The sequence below is a fragment of the Schistocerca serialis genome, chromosome 5, assembly GCF_023864345.2.
Source record: "Schistocerca serialis cubense isolate TAMUIC-IGC-003099 chromosome 5, iqSchSeri2.2, whole genome shotgun sequence".
Lineage (NCBI taxonomy): Eukaryota > Metazoa > Arthropoda > Insecta > Orthoptera > Acrididae > Schistocerca > Schistocerca serialis.
In genome coordinates, this window is record NC_064642.1 from 704,201,776 (window position 1) to 704,222,777 (window position 21,002).

Consider the following 21,002-nt stretch of genomic DNA (forward strand, 5'->3'; position numbering starts at 1 on the left):
GTAGTTCTAAGTCTAGGGAACTGATGATCTCAGATGTTAAGTCCCATAGTGCTTAAAGCTATTTGAACCATTTGAACACTATCCTAATGTTGCACTTGCAACCCAGTTCCTAGTACCCCACCTGAAAATAATTGCTGACCACTCTTTTCGTTGCACTTGAGATCGAAAAAAAATGGTTCAAATGGCTCTGAGCAATGGGACTCAACATCTTGCGGTTCCAGACTGCAGCGCCTAGAACCGCACGGCCACTTCGGTCGGCTGAGATCGAAAGTATGATATGCGGCAATCTATGACACTCTTCTTTATGTAAGCCAGAGAGTGGTGAAATAAATATAGGATGGTGAAAATGTAATGTCGTGTGGCTAGGGCCTCCCGTCGGGTAGACTGGTAGCCTGGTGCAAGTCTTTTTGTGCTGACGCCACTTCGGTGACTTGCTTGACGATGGGGATGAGACGATAATGATGATGAAGACAACACAACACCTACACCCTAAGCGGAGAAAATCTCCGACCCAACCGCGAATCGAACCCGGGACCCTTGGCATGACATTCCGTCACGCTGACCACCCAGTAACCAAGGCGGACTATCGGATGGTAATTTCCTTATATGATGGCATAATAACTCTCTTGACCTCAGTTTTACTCAGCTTAAATTAACAACCAGCTTTCATGAAGACTGACACATAATTTTCAAATGACCAGCACTGTAGCTATTCATGATGTCCACTGTGCTTCATTTTTTACCCCATTGTTGTCTTATGAGATTTCCTTCTGATAGTATGTCCTCACACCAGTTTTGCTTTGGCTGAGTCTTTGTATATGCAGGTGTTTAATGAATTTCTGTGCTCTAGAGAAACTATTAACTTTCACAGTCTATGTTAGTCGAATTAACGATCATACTCATACACCCTCCAGCAACGGCCTTGCCGCGGTGGATACACCGGTTCCCGTGAGATCACCGAAGTTAAGCGCTGTCTGACGTGGTCGGCACTTGGATGGGTAACCATCCAGGGCGCCATGCGCTGTTGCCAATTTTCGGTGTGCACTCAGCCTCGTGATGCCAATTGAGGAGCTACTCGAGCGAATAGTAGCGGCTTCGGTCAAGAATACCATCATAACGACCGGGAGAGCGGTGTGCTGACCACATGCCCCTCCTATCCGCATGCTCAATGAGGATGACACGGCGGTCGGAGCCCGCATCTCGTGGTCGTGCGGTAGCGTTCTCGCTTCCCACGCCCGGGTTCCCGGGTTCGATTCCCAGCGGGGTCAGAGATTTTCTCTGCCTCGTGATGGTTGGGTGTTGGGTGATGTCCTTAGGTTAGTTAGGTTTAAGTAGTTCTAAGTTCTAGGGGACTGGTGACCTAAGATGTTAAGTCCCATAGTGCTCAGAGCCATTTGAACCATTTTTGAACGGCGGTCGGATGGTCCCGATGGGCCACATGTGGCCCGAAGACGGAGTGCTAAAACTCGTATACCCTTTCAATACAATTGTTTCACGCTCACTAGCTGTAGCTTACAAGTTATGCAATATACACATTGCTGTGTCGACTTCAGCTGTGTAACTGTATCTCCCCCTACCACGCAGTGGTCATTCACAACGCATTCCCCCCCCCCCCCCCCCCCTCTACCACTGGCCCTTCCCCTACACAGCCGTCTACTCAGGTACATGGCAATTTATCGAGGTGTCAGGCAACGGAATTCGGGAACAGTGTTGCAAATGTTTGTCAGTTGACTAGATGATATACAGAGTAAACATACAAGTCATGCGAAATAATTCCAGTGTGGTAAATGCATTGTTACCATATACAGGAACGAAACCACAAATTACAACTTTCGTAACTCATGTGAAGGACGGAATTATTTTGCTTATATGGAGTCATGTGTTACAATATTGTCTTAATATGATAGTTTCCCACTTCAGACACTGTAACAGTTGATAGCATAATCTTTATAACCAGAAATAAATAAGTTACCCATTATTGTGTATTGATCAATGAAAAGTTTTTCCCAACTACAGCGTCCCGTATGACACAGACGAGAAGAATTAGCGTGCTCACCAGTTTGCATGTGTCAAAAAGTTTGCAGAGCCCTCGTTCACTTCTCATGCAACGTGCTCTGTCAACTGACCTACATCCCCACAGCATATCTTCCACCCTCTGCTAGCCAGTTTCGCAGCAATCACACAAGCATTCCTACACGAGGTGCATTCAAGTTCTAAGGCCTCCGATTTTTTTTCTAATTAACTACTCACCCGAAATCGATGAAACTGGCGTTACTTCTCGACGTAATCGCCCTGCAGACGTACACTTTTTCACAGCGCTGACGCCATGATTCCATGGCAGCGGCGAAGGCTTCTTTAGGAGTCTGTTTTGACCACTGGAAAATCGCTGAGGCAATAGCAGCACAGCTGGTGAATGTGCGGGCACGGAGAGTGTCTTTCGTTGTTGGGAAAAGCCAAAAGTCACTAGGAGCCAGGTCAGGTGAGTAGGGAGCATGAGGAATCACTTCAAAGTTCTTATCACGAAGAAACTGTTGCGTAACGTTAGCTCGATGTGCGGGTGCGTTGTCTTGGTGAAACAGCACACGCGCAGCCCTTCCCGGACGTTTTTGTTGCAGTGCAGGAAGGAATTTGTTCTTCAAAACATTTTCGTAGGATGCACCTGTTACCGTAGTGCCCTTTGGAACGCAATGAGTAAGGATTACGCCCTCGCTGTCCCAGAACATGGACACCATCATTTTTTCGGTACTGGCAGTTACCCGAAATTTTTTTGGTGGCGGTGAATCTGTGTGCTTCCATTGAGCTGACTGGCGCTTTGTTTCTGGATTGAAAAATGGCATCCACTTCTCATCCATTGTCACAACCGACGAAAAGAAAGTCCCATTCATGCTGTCGTTTCACGTCAACATTGCTTGGCAACATGCCACATGGGCAGCCATGTGGTCGTCCGTCACATTCGTGGCACCCACCTGGATGACACTTTTCGCATTTTCAGGTCGTCATGCAGGATTGTGTGCACAGAACCCACAGAAATGCCAACTCTGGAGGTGATCTGTTCAACAGTCATTCGGCGATCTCCCAAAACAATTCTCTCCACTTTCTCGATCATGTCGTCAGACCGGCTTGTGTGAGCCCGAGGTTGTTTCGGTTTGTTGTCACACGATGTTCTGCCTTCATTAAACTTTCGCACCCACGAAAGCACTTTCAACACATCCATAACTCCACCACATGTCTCCTTCAACTGTCGATGAATTTCAATTGGTTTCACACCACGCAAATTCAGAAAACGAATAATTGCACGCTGATCAAGTAAGGAAAACGTCGCCATTTTAAGTATTTAAAACAGTTGTCATTCTCGCCGCTGGCGGTAAAATTCCATCTGCCGTACGGTGCTGCCATCTCTGGGGCGTATTGACAATGAACGCGGCCTCATTTTAAAACAATGCACATGTTTCTATCTCTTTCCAGTCCGGAGAAAAAAAATCGGAGGCCTTAGAACTTGAATGCACCTCGTAATTCCGTAGACCGCCAGCATTCCCAGTATGTCAGGTAACTGCACCGTTCTCATTATTTCTCGCGTTGGATCAAAACTGACCATAATCAGAGCAGATCAAGCAACGACTTAACCTGCTCCCATGTCTTTATCGAGGTTAAGCTGTTAAAAGCCTCCCTCTGTTTATAAAAATATAGGAAACGTAAATATTGGTTCAAATGGTTCAAATGGCTCTGAGCACTATGAGACTTAACTTCTGCGGTCACCATTCCCCTAGAACTTAGAACTACTTAAACCTAACTAACCTAAGGACATCACACACATCCACACCCATGGCAGGATTCGAACCTGCGACCGTAGCGGTGGCGCGGTTCCAGACTGTAGCGCCTAGAACCGCTCGGCCATTCCGGCCGGCTCCTAAATATTGGTAATTCGTGATTAAGCGGGATTCATTTTTGTCATATAACATGGACTTTGTCGTGGCTGCGAACATCCTATCGATCAAATCAGTGCTTATCTTTCTTTAAGTTTCTCTGAATGCCAAGTCTTCTTAAGTTACATAACTGTTAATTGAATTTATGTAAGAAAATGAAACACCTACACCCCCCCCCCCCCTTATGATGTCATTTATTGTATGGCTACCAGTTCTGGTGCCTCAGTGCACCATCTGCAGGCCTTAGGTGATGCCGAGAGGATTAACACCAACAGTATACACGATGTAACAGTGGCCAATGGTTGATGGTTGGAGGGATAACATTGCGGTTACAGGCAGCCTGCGAAAACCAGTTAGGGACGTTGGCCACTTACACGTCGTGTATACAGTTGGTTTAATCCTCTTGGCATCAGCTAAGGCATGAAGATTGTGCACTGAAGCATCGAAACGGCTAACCATACAATAAATGACATCATAAGGACGGCTGTAGGTGTTTCGTTTTCTTACATAATTGAACGGCCCAAGTCCTCCAGACGTCCAATCGCAAGGATGGACAAACAACATAATTGAATTTAGGAATTGCGCAACGGAAATCTAAGTATCGGACTTCAGATCGACCGATCAGGAATTGAACTTTAGTAAATGCTCCCCATTGTCTTTCTCATGCAGAGTACATGGTGTTAAATACCACACGAGCTAGGATGGTGTTCTGGTATGCACATTTGGAAAACGTTTAACGAACTAAGTTGATTCTCAATTGACTTTTATTCACAAAATTGAATGTATTCCCGGACTTCAGTAAACATTTAACACGTATAAAATCGTCACTATGGTTCCGTAAGCGGAAACAGTTTGTTATCGTGTCAATCATCATTATTCAGCGAGTATTAGCTTGACTAAAGGACGCAAAATGCATGCTCATTTGTTCACACACAAAGATGCAAATAATCACAGAATAACTGAAGGTGCAATTCACCTTTTTTTAGTAAAGGTTGATTCATCAATGCTGGCTTGTTATTCGCAGGGAAAAGAAGCATGAAATTTAATTGGGGTCGCGATGCATTAGGTGGCTCGTGTCCGAATAATAGACAGGGTCGGTACCATATACATCTAGCTAAACGATAGCAAAATTAGCACTCACTAGAACCTTGCACTTGCACGTGCGTACAGAGGTGGCGTGGCATACTCACCAGAGAGCATCACAGCGACAACCCAGCGACCGTCCAACCCCGCACAAAACCCAACATGCCTCGCGTCCGCTCACACAGAGCGCTAAGTGTGCGAGGGAACGAACTGACCAACAAACACGACGAATTTTTCAGTGGTTCCAGGCGTCTCCTCCAATCAGTATAAAGGAGAAATAACGCCTGGTTCCTGTGCTCACAACTACACGTCGGTTCAACCGTCTAAGATTTAAAGAAGTGTATGCCTTCTGCGTGGGCCCACCAGAACCGATCGCGAGCCCACACGTTAAGGGGCCCACACCCTGCCTATCTAACCCATGTTAATTTAGGCAAGTATTTGACCCATTTTTACTGTATGTTACATGGTGCCAATAGAGTCAACTGTACTAAAATCTACTTTATCCATTTTATAGTTTCTAAGAAATACTTTTTAAATTTATTAATAAATAATATTAAGTTTCTTCTGCAGAAAATATTTTTTGTGAACTTCCTAGTGGTGAAATATTAACGAATGTAGTACCAGAGGTGGCTTTTTATGTTATGCAGAGTATCTGAAAATTTATCTATGATAGTTTCTGATATAATGGGGCATATGTACTGAAAATTTTCGTTTGCAGGAAATTGACTTTAAAGAAAAAACTTTAAAATTTGTTACTTACAGTTAATTAAAACTGTCCTGTTGCATATGATGGCCCTTCTTTGGCCTCTAGCAGGTCTTTCAGCTTCTTTTTCATCTTCCTGGATGTTGGTCTTGCTTTCTTGGCCATATTAGATGCAGACCTCTCTGCATCGGCTATCCTCATTATATCGCAATGTTGCAGCCCAGTGATCATATTTTCACCAGGATTAATTCCCAGCTATCTCAGTACCCAACACTTCCCAGTACTACCACAATTGAATGTAACAACAGCATCATGAACTCCTAGTTTCATTGTATGCGTGACTACAAATACAGCTTAGGAAGGTGGTTCCAAATTATGCTGGTGAAACATTCATTTGGGTTCTGTGTCTGCCCATGCACACATTTCTTTAGATCAGGACGAGCCAAGTCTCTGAAAATAGGATTAATTGCTGTAAGAACAGCAGCAGGAAGAGAATGCTGGTGAGAATAAGATTCTCCAGTTGCCTGAGCCCTATTGTATTTGCACCACGAAGATTCTCCTGATGGACACAATCCATGGCATGGCTTATCATCAGTAGAGGACTCATGGGAGAATATGGCCCAAACAACTCTCTTCATTGCCTTCAGATTTTCTTTATTTCTCCTACTTGTCTGCCCATAGTATACCTGCAAGTTTTCTATTTCATTTGTAGTTAACCAACCCTGTCCGGTCAACTTTTCCATCTTCTAATTTTTTTCCTTTCATATCAACAGTTAGTTTTCTCAGCCTTGTTCCCAAACGTTTTTGAACATGGTCTACACATTCTATTTTGCTAATAATGGCATCTCCATATGGCTTAGAGTTGATAGTGAGTGGGTTGAAAGTGGGTGACAGAAAAGTGGGCGTGGCACATAACACAAGCGGTAGGAAAATGCTCTTTAAATGCTCGAAAAAAATTTTTTTCAGCAAAATCCTTTTCAGAGTACTTAACCTATCGAAATATGATGAAAACCGAAAATCGATTGTTTTCGACCTGAACCATGGTGTGGTCTCCTCAAAAGAGTCCACGCAGACAAATGACCCATCAGAGTGGTGCCTCAGCCAGGTCTGGAAATCAAATTCAGCACCCGTTCCCAGTCCCTGCTACAAGAATGAACCTAGTGTGCTCCCTGCCGCCGTTGGATAAGCAGCTGAGCAGCAAGTCGTATACTCCTAGCTCACTCATTTGTTACATAGTTTAATTCTTAATTTCTTTGCGTGTTTTTGGTACTTGCATTGTTTAATTCATAAATTTCGGGCGTATTATAGTATTTGAGAGTGTAGCATCGCGTTTTAGTACCTGAATAGTGTAATTTCGCTTAGTCTCCTTCCGCCGCCGAGCAGTGTCAGCAGTGCGCAAGTAGCAGCATTACTGCATTTACTAGGCAATCTTGAATTTTAATAACCGTTTAAATTTTGTCGACTTGTTTGCGCTCTCTGTAAATTAGTTCAGACGTTCTTTGCAAAACAGTTTTTAGCATGGATAGGGACTGCAACTGCTGTGTTCGGATGCAGGCTGAGTTGGCATCCCTTCGCTCCCAGCTTCAGGCAGTGTTGGCTTCGGTCACACAGCTTGAGGCTGTTGCCAATGGGCATCACTGTGGGGGTCCGGATGGGGGTTTGTCGGGGACGGCCAGCTCGTCCCACGCATCCCCCGATCGGACTACGACTGTGGCTGCCCGGGATACTGCCCACATTGAGGCTGATCCCTCACCTGTGGTAGAGTGGGAGGTCGTTTCAAGGTGTGGCAGGGGGCGAAAGACATTCCGGAGGGCTGAACGGAAAGCCTCTCCAGTTTGTCTGACGAACCGGTTTCAGGCTCTGTCTCAGGCTGATACTGATCTTCGGCCTGACACGGCTGCTTGTCCTGTTCCAGAGGTTGCCCCTCAGTCTGCAAGATCCGGGCAGTTGCAGAGGGTGGGCTTACTGGTAGTTGGGAGCTCCAACGTCAGGCGCGTAATGGGGCCCCTTAGGGAAATGGCAGCAAGAGAGGGGAAGAAAACCAATGTGCACTCCGTGTGCATACCGGGGGGAGTCATTCCAGATGTGGAAAGGGTCCTTCCGGATGCCATGAAGGGTACAGGGTGCACCCATCTGCAGGTGGTCGCTCATGTCGGCACCAATGATGTGTGTCGCTATGGATCGGAGGAAATCCTCTCTGGCTTCCGGCGGCTATCTGATTTGGTGAAGACTGCCAGTCTCGCTAGCGGGATGAAAGCAGAGCTCACCACCTGCAGCATCGTCGACAGGACTGACTGCGGACCTTTGGTACAGAGCCGAGTTGAGGGTCTGAATCAGAGGCTGAGACGGTTCTGCGACCGTGTGGGCTGCAGATTCCTCGACTTGCGCCATAGGGTGGTGGGGTTTCGGGTTCCGCTGGATAGATCAGGAGTCCACTACACGCAACAAGCGGCTACACGGGTAGCAGGGGTTGTGTGGCGTGGGCTGGGCGGTTTTTTAGGTTAGATGGCCTTGGGCAAGTACAGAAAGGGCAACAGCCTCAGCGGGTGCGGGGCAAAGTCAGGACATGCGGGGACCAAGCAGCAATCGGTATTGTAATTGTCAACTGTCGTAGCTGCGTTGGTAAAGTACCGGAACTTCAAGCGCTGATAGAAAGCACCGAAGCTGAAATCGTTATAGGTACAGAAAGCTGGCTTAAGCCAGAGATAAATTCTGCCGAAATTTTTACAAAGGTACAGACGGTGTTTAGAAAGGATAGATTGCATGCAACCGGTGGTGGAGTGTTCGTCGCTGTTAGTAGTAGTTTACCCTGTAGTGAAGTAGAAGTGGATAGTTCCTGTGAATTATTATGGGTGGAGGTTACACTAAACAACCGAACTAGGTTAATAATTGGCTCCTTTTACCGACCTCCCGACTCAGCAGCATTAGTGGCAGAACAACTGAGAGAAAATTTGGAATACATTTCACATAAATTTTCTCAGCATGTTATAGTCTTAGGTGGAGATTTCAATTTACCAGATATAGACTGGGACACTCAGATGTTTAGGACGGGTGGTAGGGACAGAGCATCGAGTGACATTATACTGAGTGCACTATCCGAAAATTACCTCGAGCAATTAAACAGAGAACCGACTCGTGGAAATAACATCTTGGACCTACTGATAACAAACAGACCCGAACTTTTCGACTCTGTATGTACAGAACAGGGAATCAGTGATCATAAGGCCGTTGCAGCATCCCTGAATATGGAAGTTAATAGGAATATAAAAAAAGGGAGGAAGGTTTATCTGTTTAGCAAGAGTAATAGAAGGCAGATTTCAGACTACCTAACAGATCAAAACGAAAATTTCTGTTCCGACACTGACAATGTTGAGTGTTTATGGAAAAAGTTCGAGGCAATCGTAAAATGCGTTTTAGACAGGTACGTGCCGAGTAAAACTGTGAGGGACGGGAAAAACCCACCGTGGTACAACAACAAAGTTAGGAAACTACTGCGAAAGCAAAGAGAGTTCCACTCCAAGTTTAAACGCAGCCAAAACCTCTCAGACAAACAGAAGCTAAACGATGTCAAAGTTAGCGTAAGGAGGGCTATGCGTGAAGCGTTCATTGAATTCGAAAGTAAAATTCTATGTACCGACTTGACAGAAAATCCTAGGAAGTTCTGGTCTTACGTTAAATCAGTAAGTGGCTCGAAACAGCATATCCAGACACTACGGGATGATGATGGCATTGAAACAGAGGATGACTCACGTAAAGCTGAAATACTAAACACCTTTTTCCAAAGCTGTTTCACAGAGGAAGACCGTACTGCAGTTCCTTCTCTAAATCCTCGCACAAACGAAAAAATGGCTGACATCGAAATAAGTGTCCAAGGAATAGAAAAGCAACTGGAATCACTCAATGGAGGAAAGTCCACTGGACCTGACGGGATACCAATTCGATTCTACACAGAGTACGCGAAAGAACTTGCCCCCCTTCTAACAGCCGTGTACCGCAAGTCTCTAGAGGAACGGAGGGTTCCAAATGATTGGAAAAGAGCGCAAATAGTCCCAGTCTTCAAGAAGGGTCGTCGAGCAGATGCGCAAAACTATAGACCTATATCTCTTACGTCGATCTCTTGTAGAATTTTAGAACATGTTTTTTGCTCGCGTATCATGTCATTTCTGGAAACCCAGAATCTACTATGTAGGAATCAACATGGATTCCGGAAACAGCGATCGTGTGAGACCCAACTCGCCTTATTTGTTCATGAGACCCAGAAAATATTAGATACAGGCTCCCAGGTAGATGCTATTTTTCTTGACTTCCGGAAGGCGTTCGATACAGTTCCGCACTGTCGCCTGACAAACAAAGTAAGAGCCTACGGAATATCAGACCAGCTGTGTGGCTGGATTGAAGAGTTTTTAGCAAACAGAACACAGCATGTTGTTATCAATGGAGAGACGTCTACAGACGTTAAAGTAACCTCTGGCGTGCCACAGGGGAGTGTTATGGGACCATTGCTTTTCACAATATATATAAATGACTTAGTAGATAGTGTCGGAAGTTCCATGCGGCTTTTCGCGGATGATGCTGTAGTATACAGAGAAGTTGCAGCATTAGAAAATTGTAGCGAAATGCAGGAAGATCTGCAGCGGATAGGCACTTGGTGCAGGGAGTGGCAACTGACCCTTAACATAGACAAATGTAATGTATTGCGAATACATAGAAAGAAGGATCCTTTATTGTATGATTATATGATAGCGGAACAAACACTGGTAGCAGTTACTTCTGTAAAATATCTGGGAGTATGCGTGCGGAACGATTTGAAGTGGAATGATCATATAAAATTAATTGTTGGTAAGGCGGGTACCAGGTTGAGATTCATTGGGAGAGTGGTTAGAAAATGTAGTCCAGCAACAAAGGAGGTGGCTTACAAAACACTCGTTCGACCTATACTTGAGTATTGCTCATCAGTGTGGGATCCGTACCAGATCGGTCTGACGGAGGAGATAGAGAAGATCCAAAGAAGAGCGGCGCGTTTCGTCACAGGGTTATTTGGTAACCGTGATAGCGTTACGGAGATGTTTAATAAACTCAAGTGGCAGACTCTGCAAGAGAGGCGCTCTGCATCGCGGTGTAGCTTGCTCGCCAGGTTTCGAAAGGGTGCGTTTCTGGATGAGGTATCGAATATATTGCTTCCCCCTACTTATACCTCCCGAGGAGATCACGAATGTAAAATTAGAGAGATTAGAGCGCGCACGGAGGCTTTCAGACAGTCGTTTTTCCCGCGAACCATACGCGACTGGAACAGGAAAGGGAGGTAATGACAGTGGCACGTAAAGTGCCCTCCGCCACACACCGTTGGGTGGCTTGCGGAGTATCAACGTAGATGTAGATGTAGATGTAGATGTCCACCTGAATTCACCAATGTGCACGTACCATCCATACAATCTAGCAATCATATCACGTTTAGTAATGGTGGTTAAAGGTACGTGGGATGCTGAACGTAATAAAAATGAAAGTAAAACTCACTCATGGTGAGATTGAAAACAGTCGCTTCAGTTGTGTCTGTTTTATTACAAACACGTCCGCCTGTTCCACAGTGGAGTCTTGTCTCTACAGCATGCGACCACCTCACAGCTGAGAACATGAGTTCTTTTTATTCTCTGGTTTTAGTGATTTCAACTTTTCCTAGATTTTTCACTCACATAATTCGAGGCCTCCATAAATTTATTTACCTTTCCGTGTTTCCTCTGCTCTAAGCTGACTAACCGGATCGCACTTTTTCGGTTATGCTTGTAAATGAATCACCAGCGGTAGTTACTTTAAGTAAGATTTATGACATTGGTAGAAGGGGGAGATACGGCAAAGCCTGAATAGATAGATATTGTCAAAATGAACGCATCTGACAATGAGAAACATGTACGAAAAAGCCTTAATTATGTTATACGACAAAAATCAGAACGGTGTGCACCGGACAGAGCGGTTCGGCAAGGAAGTGTGATCACACCAGTGCATTGTAAGATAGTCATGGACAACATCATAAGGAAAGTTCTCCAACGATCAACAGCAGATGATATGAAAATCATAGCAGATGCAGATGGTGTTGTGATTTTGGGAGAAAATGAGCAGGTGCTGGAAGAGCAGCTAAATACCTGGCAGAGAGTAACTGAAGAAGCAAGCATGGAAATGACATTAACAAAAAGTGAAGTAATGAAAATCAGGAGGAAAAGCAAGAAAGTGAAGAAAGTAACTTGCAATGGAAAATTTATTAAAGAAGTAGGTGTTTTCAACTATGTTGCAAGTAAATTAAGGGAAAGATCAAGGATGAAAATCTGTTACTATAGGTTAGCTGTCTTGAGCTGACTGCAATCTAATTAAAAACAACTACACCAGACGCGTTTCGCTTTTATTTGTAAACCATCTTCTGTGGTTATTCTGTAAATTGGATACATATGTTTGTACATTTTTTTCTTTATAAAATTGGTCTGCAAGGTAGTTTCGGTGTTTCTTTACATTATTTACTTATTCTCTCCTTGCTAGCAGCTGTTGGTGTCGAAAGATTTCATTTCACACCTACACTTGGCAGTTTTTGTCACCATTTCCACGCTGCACTATTTACAAACGTAGTATCAAGCATGAAACTTCGGAGAGAACAGAAAATTGTTCTAAATTTTGTTATTGTGAAGCGGACATAATCAGAAATTGAAAAATACCTGTCAAAGAAAGGGTCACGATGTACAAGCCATATTACCTGCCTGTTTTGACCTATGAACCAGAATATTGGACTTGGACGAAGAAAGTTCTGAGCACAATACGAGCAACTGAGGTGCACTTTCTACAAGATATCCTGAGTGAGCCGAAAGGGACAGGGTAAGGAATGAAACAATACAACACACTCTGCAGATCAAGCCCCTAAAGCAAGCTATGGAGGTTAACCGTCTTAAATGGTTTAACTACATTAAAAGAATGGGACAAGAGGGACTTCCGAGAAGAGCCAAGAATGGACAGAATCTGGATGAAGACCAGCTTGAAGAACACGTACAAGATGGAGAGAACGAACAAGATGGAGAGAGGATGATGTCAACCGAAGACGACTGCAATGGGGGCAGATGCTAAATGATAGACTGTGGGAGAAAAGGGAAGCCTGGAAAAGGCTCTGTGAACAACCTGAAAACGCAGAAACGTTTCAGGAAAAAGAATTCAGTTTTTTTTTTACAATTCCACATACACTACACGGGCTTATACTGCAGTTCTTCTCTTATTGCAGTACATTTATACACCTTATGATGGGTGCATAATTTTCCTGAAACGGTCGTGTTTTTAATAAAACAAACTCACAACTGAAGCGGATGTTTTCAGATTCACCATGCAGCTCAGTTGCGGATGTTCTGTTAACAAAACCCTATGGAAACTCACCCAACTCCGTTCCCAGTGTGATCTTCCCCATTGGCATATTAAAAATATGACAAAACACAAGCAGAGAAAAGACACTCTTCTGAACTCGAAAATACTACAAAATGTCATGACTAGTGCTCGGATTTATATACACTGAAAAGTATGAATATATGCGTGCATCTATGCATTAAAAATCTGATAAAGATGCTCTAAAACCCTTAAGCGTAAAAAAGTACTGGGAGATGAAGAAGCTTGCACAGGATAGAGTAGCATGGAGAGCTGCATCAAACCAGTCTCAGGACTGAAGACCACAACAACAACAACAATAAATAAAATTCATTATTTCAACTTTCTCACATCTTTTAATCCTCCTAAAGCAATCTGATTATACAATTATTCCTAAAACATTAATTAACAAAGTTAATATTTATTACTGTCTGTTTGTCTCTTTCTCTTAGTCTATTTTAGCATAAGTTGCTTTTACTGCAATAAACAGTTAAATATTTTTCACAGTTTTCTGGAAGAAATGATTTACTTCTGCCACGTAAAATGTTTTTGTATGAAGAGAAAGATCTCTCTACATCACACGAAGTCACAGGACAGTACCGAAAAGAGGCTATGTCACTTACAGAATAACCATTAAGCTGTTTTTCAGATTCTCCTTGTAACACCTTATTCAGATCCCGAAGAAACATTAAACCAGGATTCCTTGCTTCAGTTTTCTCAATTCTGTTGCGATGACACTTTTCTATTTCTCCTGGTATGTCTCCGACGACAGCTGTTTCGTAGATCTCAAGGGCAGAAAATAGAGGCATTGATTTTTCTTCCAAACGTGTGATTGTGGCTGGGAGTTTACTGAAACAGGTCCTAATAAACACTAAATTGCTCTGGAGACTCTCCTCATTGCAAGCACTAATTGCAGCTGGGATACTTGCTGCTTCGTTTCTGTCCATCATGTCCACCACCCTTTCCACGTCTTCTAAATGCTCACTGTAGTACAGAGCTGCTTCTATCCATGTTCCCCCACCTCGTGGTGATCGGCTGTGGGGGTAAACGAATACCTGGCATCATTTTAGTAAATAATTTTACTTTTGATGGCGCCTTCACGAACACTTTTTTCACAGAGGAAATTAAGGCATTTACTTCTGGAAAATACGCTAAAATTTCTTCAGCCAGTCGGTGAAGAGCATGCGCTAAACACGTTATGCGAACTGCCTTGGGATAAAATACCTGCAAAGCTTTAGCAGCCTTAATCATATATGCTGATGCATCGGTAACTATCACCAGGAGTTTTTCCTCGTTTTCTTTAGCGAGCCACAAAACGCGTAATGCATCACGAACAACCCTAGCAATAGTAGAATGATTTGTTTTTTCCAGTACTCTAGAGACAATGAGATGAGGTGTTCCTTGTTCAGATTCCGCCATTTTTCCGACGACAAATTTGGCAATACAGGGTGTTACAAAAAGGTACGGCCAAACTTTCAGGAAACATTCCTCACACACAAAGAAAGAAAGTGTATTATCTGGACATGTGTCCGGAAACGCTTACTTTCTATGTTAGAGCTCATTTTATTACTTCTCTTCAAATCACATTAATCATGGAATGGAAACAGCAACAGAACGTACCAGCGTGACTTCAAACACTTTGTTACAGGAAATGTTCAAAATGTCCTACGTTAGCGAGGATACATGCATCCACCCTCCGTCGCATGGAATCCCTGATGCGCTGATGCAGCCCTGGAGAATGGTGTAGTGTATCACAGCCGTCCACAATACGAGCACGAAGAGTCTCTACATTTGGTACCGGGGTTGCGTAGACAAGAGCTTTCAAATGGCCCCATAAACTTCGGCCTGGCATAGATGGACCGAGTTTTCCACTAATCCTCCTAAATGGGTCGGCTAGTGCCAACTTGGCGGGTTTACCAAGAGAGCATTTTCCGCATGACAGGAGGTTTTTCCAACATTCGTTGCAGAAGAGGTTCGTAACTTCCCACTAGGAGGCGGCTCCTTAGAGAAGCACTTTATCCGGTAGCAGGATATCGCTAATGAGATTGTCTACATTCTTCTCCTGATTCTGACTGGGTGAAAGGCCTATGTGTTAAATGATTTCGTGGTGCGGTGGGTAGGTGGCACAGTCGGGGAGTCGGCCATCAGCCCACGTGATGTTAAGGAGTCGAATCATGAGCCCTCTGGGATGAAGTTTGTTATTATGGTGTAAGTTTGGAGGCAGTGATCTTTCGTGATCAACGAGGTTACTTTAAGGCCACAGAAAGCCTGCAAAACCTTCAGAGTGTGTTGGTGCGCGCGGGCGTCGAATTCTGTTAGGTCACTTCCCTGATTTTATCGGCGATTGTTACGCATTAGTGACGGAGGCCTTGTTCCATACAAAGGGGCCTCAGAATAGAGCGTGCAGCCGTTAGCAAGCTGCAGGTTGCATAATAGGACGGACTTGGCACGAAAATTCATTTCTCTGCCCGCACGTTTGAGAGCGATATATTTTTTGTGAACGTTTCCCTATTTATTTTAAACTACGCTTGTAGACTTTCTAAGAAAAATTATCTGTAAACTAAAATACTGCATATTCTTTTTTTTCAAAAACTTTCTAATCGAGTAACGTGTGCTTTAGATACCATATTCACCTGCTGGGCAATACTGACTAGACTTGGCCACTGTTTCTATGTTTCGATACAGTGAATCGATACGTGGAACAGTTTCTGTGCTTCGAAACGGCTATGTTTCAGTGTTTCGAAACAGTGGTGTTTCATACCGCTCTGTCTCGGATAACGGGACCAGATTTGATCTTGGGTCAGACACAGAAACTGTATCGCTGTTTCAAAATAACGCTGTTTGAGTCCACTTGTGCTTGTAACGGACTAACTGTATCGAAACTGTGACGTTTCATTTCGCTCTGTCTCGGACGAGATTCGGGCACGGTACAGATACTGAAACACATTTAACGCCTCGCTTCATCAAACACTTTCAAGTGTGTCGAAATCTTTTTTACACACAACAGCACGAAGCTGAAGGTTTCCGAAAATAAAGCTTCGTTTCTAATTGACTGCCCTATTCCTAAATGGCGTAATATGTGCTTTATAAACACCAACAAACAATAAAATAACGCACACTATTTGCATTCAAAATAATAAAAGTGCGAATACCATTCAGTCAAATTACATATCTCTTATTACATACACGTGCTACATCTATAGGCGAGCTTGATAAATATATGAAGATGCCACCGATACACAGATCACAAGATCCATTGCTGGGGTGGAAAGAAAATCGTGTAGTTTCCTACGCTGTTTGAAATAATGAAACGACGTCTTTGTGTTATGACCACCTCTGTTCCACGTGAGCGCATATTTTCAAAGCAAGGGCAAATAATAACAGACAGACGATCCAGTCGTAAGTATCAAAAACGATATTTCCAAACTACAACTACAGTAGTTCTACTCAGAAAGTATCAAATATCAGCATCAAGTAAGTATCAGTAAGTATCAACAATGATATTTCTAAACTACAACTACAGTAATTCTACTCAGAAATGAAACAGTAAAATTTCAGATCATTTTGTTCTTCTCTGGCCTATGTGCACTGAATTTGTATTTGACTATATTTTTTTTAGTCCACTAAATCTTACATGTAGCTACCTTACAAGAACATTTTTCTCAGATTTTTTGCACACAATAGACACTTACGTTTTTGCCATCCATTCAGTGATTTTAACTTTTTGAGTATTTTATTTATTTATGTATTCGAGAATAATTATCTGATTTATGTGTGTATATGTTTGTGTGTTGCAAATGTGCTATGTTTGACTATTACACAAAAAGGCAGCTTAATACTTGTGTATCATAGTTAATTCTCAGGCAACTCAACAACAGTACTTTGGTACTTTTGTTTTTGGCTTTCAGATACTGTGATAAAAATTGCATTTCAACAGCAGCTTAACTTTATCTCTGATTCCCTGGGGAAGTTTGTAATAAGATGATAATATATCTGCTTGCTGTGAGTACTTGAGGGAGCTCCATATACCTGTGCATCTCACAAACTTCCTTAACAAGAATTGTAAGGGGTGTAGAACCAGATCTGCCATGATACAGGTATCACAAAGGCATTACGCCGCATGAATTGTTTTAAATTTTAGTCTGGATTTTATACTTCAAGGAAACATACCGAAAACAATGGAAAATTTAACTGTGAGTAAGAAAAGTGTGAATGGCACACTTACAAATGTTAATTCAGTGCCTCGCTTCCCAGAATGCTATCTCAATAAATTATATCCCATGATATGCCTTTTCAAGAGGACATACAGATCATCACTCATAAAACCTATCAAAATTAGGCACTAGAATACAGGGAAAACAGTTTGACAAAATCTATTATGTCAAACATACAAACTCTGACCTCAGCCAGTTGAAAAATATGAAAGTCACATGACACGAAAGCAGCGCATTTGCTGCAGGAAATACGAAACTGCCAAGACACCCAATTGAAATTTTCGTACTTTCTGCGATATAATTGGCGCAATCGTCCTCATTTGTGTTTGTTGTTGTTGTGGTCTTCAGTCCTGAGACTGGTTTGATGCAGCTCTCCATGTTACTCTACCCTGTGCAAGCTTCTTCATCTCCCTGTAGCTACTGCAACCTACATCCTTCTGAATCTGCTTTGTGTATTCATCTCTTGGTCTCCCTCTACGATTTTTACCCTCCACACTGCCCTCCAATAATAAATTGATGATCCCTCGATGTCTCAGAACATGTTCTACCAACCGATCCCTTATTCGAGTCAAGTTGTGCCACAAGCTGCTCTTCTCCCAATTTTAGTCAATACCTCCTCATTAGTTGTGTGATCTACCCATCTAATCTTCAGCATTCTTCTGTAGCACCACATTTCGAAAGCTTCTATTCTCTTCTTGTCCAAACTAGTTATCGTCCATGTTTCACTTCCATACATGGCTACACTCCATACAAATACTTTCAGAAATGACCTCCTGACACTTAAATCTATACTCTGGAAAGCTTTGGACACCATCCCCTCACAAGCGACTTCTAATCAAGCTGCGGGCCTACGGGGTATCGTCTCAGTTGTGCGACTGGATTCGTGATTTCCCGTCAGGAAGGTCGCAGTTCGTAGTAATAGACGGCAAATCATAGAGTAAAACTGAAGTGATATCAGGTGTTCCCCAGGGAAGCGTCCTGGGACCTCTGCTATTCCTGATCTGTATAAATGACCTGGGTGTCAATCTGAGCAGTTCTCTTAGGTTGTTCGCAGATGATTCTGTAATTTACCGTCTAGTAAGGTCATCTGAAGACCAGTATCAGTTGCAAAGCGATTTAGAAAAGATTGCTGTATGGTGTGGCAGGTGGCAGTTGACGCTAAATAACGAAAAGTGTGAGGTGATCCATACGAGTTCCAAAAGAAATCCGTTGGAATTCGATTACTCGATAAATAGTACAATTCTCAAGGCTGTCAATTCAACTAAGTACCTGGGTGTTAAAATTACGAACAACTTCAGTTGGAAAGACCACATGGATAATATTGTGGGGAAGGCGAGCCAAAGGTTGCGTTTCATTGGCAGGACACTTAGAAGATGCAACAAGTCCACTAAAGAGACAGCTTACGCTACACTCGTTCGTCCTCTGTTAGAATATTGCTGCGCGGTGTGGGATCCTTACCAGGTGGGATTGACGGAGGACATCGAAACGGTGCAAAAAAGGGCAGCTCGTTTTCAATTATCCCGTAATAGGGGAGAGAGTGTGGCAGATATGATAAGCGAGTTGGGATGGAAGTCATTAAAGCAAAGACGTTTTTCGTCGCGGCGAGATCTATTTACGAAATTTCAGTCACTAACTTTCTCTTCCGCAAGCGAAAATATTTTGTTGAGCCCAACCTACATAGGTAGGAATGATCATCAAAATAAAATAAGAGAAATCAGAGCTCGAACAGAAAGGTTTAGGTGTTCGTTTTTCCCGCGCGCTGTTCGGGAGTGGAATGGTAGAGAGATAGTATGATTGTGGTTCGATGAACCCTCTGCCAAGCACTTAAATGTGAAATGCAGAGTAATCATGTAGATGTAGATACTCGATGTTAACAAATTTCTCTTCTTCAGAATCGCTTTCCTTGCCATTGCCAGTCTACATTTTATATCCTCTCTACTTCGACCATCATCAGTTATTTTGCTCCCCAAATAGCAAAACTCGTTTACTACTTTAAGTGTCTCATTTCCTAATCCAATTCCCTCAGCATCACAGGACTTAATTCGACTACATTCCATTATCCTCGTTTTGCTTTTGTTGATGTTCATCTTATATCCTCCTTTCAAGACACTATCCATTCCGTTCAACTGCTCTTCCAAGTCCTTTGCTGTCTCTGACAGAATTACAATGTCATCGGCGAACCTCAAAGTTTTTATTTCTTCTCCATGGATTTTAATACCTACTCCGAATTTTTCTTTTGTTTCCTTCACTGCTTGCTCAATATACAGATTGAATAACATCGGGGAGAGGCTATAACCCTGTCTCACTCCCTTCCCAACCAGTGCTTCCCTTTCATGTCCCCCGACTCTTGTAACTGCCATCTAGTTTCTGTACAAATTGTAAACAGCTTTTCGCTCCCTGTATTTTACCCCTGCCACCTTCAGAATTTGAAAGAGTATTCCAGTCAACATTGTCAAAAGCTTTCTCTAAGTCTACAAATGCTAGAAACGTAGGTTTGCCTTCCCTTAATCTAGCTTATAAGATAAGTCGTAGGGTCAGTATTGCCTCACGTGTTCCGATATTTCTACGGAATCTAAACTGATCTTCCACGAGGTCGGCTTCTACTAGTTTTTCCATTCGTCTGTAAAGAATTCGCGTTAGTATTTTGCAGCCGTGACTTATTAAACTGATAGTTCGGTAATTTTCGCATCTGTCAACACCTGCTTTCTTTGGGATTGGAATTATTATATTTTTCTTGAAGTCTGATGGTATTTCGCCTGTCTCATACATCTTGCTCACCGGATGGTAGAGTTTTGTCAGGACTGGCTCTCCAAAGGCCGTCAGTAGTTCTAATGGAATGTTGTCGACTCCCGGGGCTTTGTTTTGACTCATTTGTGCTTATATGGCAGTATTTATACAGTAGACACTCAATATGATGCAATGTGTAGGCATAAACATTTATGAAACACAAAAAGAGCATTTCCAAACATTATATTGTACTGTCTCATTTGTTTGAAAACAGTTACGCGTTTCGGTTTGCCCATGTCTAATACTGACTGTTGACTGGCCCTCTGTTGTGCATGTGAACAGCGTCATGATACAAAACTTTAAACTTTAGTGAAATACTGAATTTGAAATAAATAAAACTAGTCTAAATAAAAGCCAGAAGTAACTAATCGTGCATTCAGTGAAAACTGTTTAACTGAAACTCAGTACTGAAGTACATTTTGAAATCTGTATAGATTAATTGCCATCTTCGGCAACTGTAATAAAAGTCTTATTAAGACCAGACGCTTTTCGCTTTGTTTTAAAGCGTCTGCAGTGGTCACTGTGGCAATATTTTCTTTTTCTTTTACACATTTGTTTGTTATGATCATTAACAGTTCGCACGCTTACTTATTACTACAAACAGTTTTTATTATTTTCGTTACTCATGGTTTTTTTTTGTTTTTTATTGCATTCTTCTTTGTTTTCCACGTGTTTGTGTTGGGTATTTACAAACGGCACTTTCACTGCACCTAACACATTTTCAAAATGGTTAAAATGGCTCTGAGCACTATGGGAATTAGCTTCTGTGGTCATCAGTCCCCTAGAACTTAGCACTACTTAAACGTAACTAACCTAAGGACATTACACACACCCATGCCCGAGGCATGGGTCGCGCGGCTCCAGACTAGAGCCTAGCACCGCTCGGCCACCACGGCCGGCTAACAC